Here is a 4151-nt window from a genome sequence, read left to right as displayed (position 1 = left end):
TTTGTTATTTTTGTTCAATTAGGTCCCAAATTTTGTTAACCTTAACCAATTTGGTCTCTCTCCAAATTAAAATCAAATTTAATTTTTATATTAAAATTCACATTTTTTATTAAATATTTTTATATAATATATTAAAATTCACATTATTATAACTTTGATATAAAAATTAAATTTGGTCACATCTTCGATAAGGACCAAATTGGTTAATGTTAACAAAAATTGGACCTAATTGAACAAAAATAACAAATATAGGAACCAAATTGAATATAGAACATTGACTTTGGCACGTGGCACATACTGGGTTGACATGTGGGAATTTAAAAAAAAATCAAAATAAAATAAAATAAGAAATTCAAAAAAATCATGAAGTGACACGTGGCACGTTCCTGGGTTGACATGTGTACATTTAAAAAAATATTAATTTTTAAAAAAAAATTCAAAAAAAAAATTCAAAAAAAATTCAAAAAAATTCAAAAAAAATTCAAAAAAATCACGAAGTGACACGTGGCAGTCATTGTTCATGGTCGTTAATGATTTAAACGGTGTTAGCAAAAAAGGACCACCCAATTGAACAAAATTGACTAAAATTGGGACAAAAAGGTATTTTAACCATGTATTTATAATAAAGAGTGGTACAAGTATATATGATAACCAAACATAAATATGGTAAATAAAGGATATTGTAATAAACAATATCAACAATATCTACCAATATCAAACAATGTCTATATTTTCTAATAAACAATAGACGCTATGTTTCCCTAATTAATGTGATATCTCTAACACTTCTCCTCAAGTAGGGATGGCAACGGGGCGGGGCGGACACGAGTTTCGCTATCCCATACTCATCCACGTAAAAAAATTCATCCACATCCATCCCCATACCCAAACTCAACGGGTATCGAACTTTTGTCCCATCCTCATCCCCACCGGGTAACGGGTATAATCTCGTACCCATACCCATACCCATTTTCTTACTACTTCAATATTAATTTAATTAATTTTTTATAAAATAATAAAAAATTATGGTAAAGAAAATATAGTATTATCAAATATTCAATATTAGAAGGATGATTGTTTCTTCCATATCAAATACTTTAAAATAAATTATAATTTTTTATATTTTAGAATATAATACGAAATAAAGTTTCATGACAGCCAAAGCAATTATTAAATTTGCAAATATTAATGAAACATAGTTGATAAAATTTAAAATTATTTTTTAAAACATATAAAAGGAAAACAAATATTCAAATTAAAATATATTTTAAATGTTTGTTTACTCCAATCTTTTAAATTCTAATGAATCTCTTTTTTATAGACTAATACAAGTTATAATACATCATTTGATCAAACTGATACAAAAAACAAATAATAATCATAATAAAAGTTTAAAATAAATTATAATTGTTTACATTTTAGATTATAATACCAAATAAAATTTCATGAGAAAGAACACATTTACTGAATTTACAAACATTAATGAAACCTAGTTGATAAAATTTAAAAATATTTTAAAAAAAATATAAAAGGAAAACAAATATTCAAATTAAAATATAATTTAAATGTTTGTTTACTTCAATCTTTTAAATTCTAATGAATATCTTTTTTATACACTAATGAAAGTTATAATACATCATTTAACCAAAATGATACAAAGAACAAATAATAATCATAATAAAAGTTTAAAATAAATTATAATTATTTACATTTTATATTAGAATACCAAATAAAATTTCATAAGAACCAACGCATTTATTAAATTTGCAAACATTAATGAAACCTAGTTGATAAAATATAAAAATATTTTTTTAAAAATATAAAAGGAAAACAAATATTCAAATTAAAATATATTTTAAATGTTTGTTTACTTCAATCTTTTAAATTCTAATGAATTTTTTTTATACACTAATAAAAGTTATAATACATTTCTTGATCAAAATGATACAAAGAACAAATAATAATCATAATAATAAAATTTTAACATAGATCTTGTATCTTTTGAACTTCAATTATGTTGGATGGTGATAAACAAATATTCATGACAATTCCATTAAATTTTTATATTGTAGTAAATAAAAGTTATTTATACAATTAAAGTCAGAAATTACAGTATGATTGATAATGAGTTAGAAAATAAAAAATAATTAGAAAGAATATATCCAAATATTATTCTACATGATGAAAATAAACAATAAATAAAAATATTAAAAGTTAACAAATGTGTGTCTTAGAAATAATTTGAGAGACTATTGAAAGAAATCGCACAAAGAAAATCAAATGTATAATTAAGGGTATAATAAGATGAAAAATACCTTAGAGATCTAAGAAAACTTTTCAAATATCAACATATGTACCCAATGGTTGAAAAAAAAAACGAAAATTATTTTAACGAAATAGAAAAGTTCTTTAAATTAATAACAATAAGTAAAAAAAATTATATTATATTAAATTGTATTAAACATTCTCATGTGAACGGAAAATATATAATAAATAAAAATAGTAAAAAATAATAGAAATATTCAAATGTAAGGCATAAAAAAATTTTAATTGACATATATCATTTTAACATAATTACATAAAAGTTATGATAAGATGAAAAATATATCGGAGATGCGAATGAGTTTCATGACAAACCAAATAATTAGAAGAAATAAAAAATAGAATATATATATATATATATATATATATATATATATATATATATATATATATATATATAATTACTTAATTAATTGTGAATATTTTAAAAATTTAAACGAGGACGGGGATATGACAGGGACGGATATTATGGCGGGGATATGTACATTCTCATACTCATCCCCATACCTAATTGAAAAAGTTGAGAATTTTACATACCCATACCCATACCCAGTCAATGCGGGAATTTTCCGGGGACGGGTTCGAGCAATACCCACGGAGACAAGTTTATTTGCCATCTTTGGACTAACTATTGTAAGCATTTATAGTCGTTAAGTAAATGAACAAGATTTTCCTTTGCTCCTATGCGAGTCCAGATTCTTTACTGGTTTTTTTAAGTCCAGATTTCTTACTCATTTTTTTTTTGTGTTGTCCTCTGCGGAACATTAAAAATACACTGCGTTAGTACTTTAAATATCTTTTTAATATATTTTAAAACTTGAAAATTAGTGGTAGTCAGTCTATTATGGAGGCGTAATAGAGGAACAACAAAATGAGTAAGATAATTCAAATTCGATTTTTTTGGTATTGTCATCTACTGAACATTAAAAATATACTATGTTGACATTTTAAATATCTTTTTTTAATATATTTTAAAACGTCAAAATTAGTGGTAATTAGTATATTATGGAGGCACAGTAGAGGAACAACACAAAAAAACCAGCAGAAAATCCAAATTCTTCTTATGCTACTTTATAAACGGATAATGATATTTTGACCCATTCTTTTTTTTTTGTTTTTAACCTACCACTTCAATTATCCTTTAATTATTTATTTTGATTCTTTTTAGTGGTGTGATGTTGTTAGAATATATGATACATATATTTTATATTTGTGTATATCTCCTCTTTTGTAACGTAGTCTTTATGGTGCATATTTCTGTGCAGATTCTCCGTTAAGTGCATATTCTCGCGCTAATTAGTTTTCTTCTTTCTAGGCTAATTATGCTCTTGTACATTGTATATATGATCACGTTTCTAATAAGACAACACTGATTCAAATTCTTTCAAATGTGATCTAAGGGTGATTGAAATCGTGGATTAAAAGTAAATTAGAAAGAGCGGATAAAATATCATTATTTTTTATAATAACTATTTAAGTTTTATTTTCATCAAAGTTTTATTTTCTATTTTTAATGTAATTTTATTATCTATTATTATATCTCTTTCAATTTAGTATAGCACGAGTCACCATCCAAACTAAATACTCCTTAGACCAAGTTTTTCAAACCAAAAACCCTCACGCAGCAGCGGACCTATGAAGTGACTAAGGGGCCATGGCACCCCAATTTTTTTATATCTATATAATTTTCATGTTATTTTAAATAATTTTTTTAAGAAAATTTAATATTTTTAATATTTTAATATTCTTTTTATATATCTATATCTGTACAAAGGAAAAGATATTTTTTGTTGTTCATATTTATTTTTTCATTTTACCTTTTAAATATA

This window comes from Vigna unguiculata, chromosome 3 (genome assembly GCF_004118075.2).
Source record: "Vigna unguiculata cultivar IT97K-499-35 chromosome 3, ASM411807v1, whole genome shotgun sequence".
Lineage (NCBI taxonomy): Eukaryota > Viridiplantae > Streptophyta > Magnoliopsida > Fabales > Fabaceae > Vigna > Vigna unguiculata.
This window is presented reverse-complemented; position numbering follows the sequence as displayed.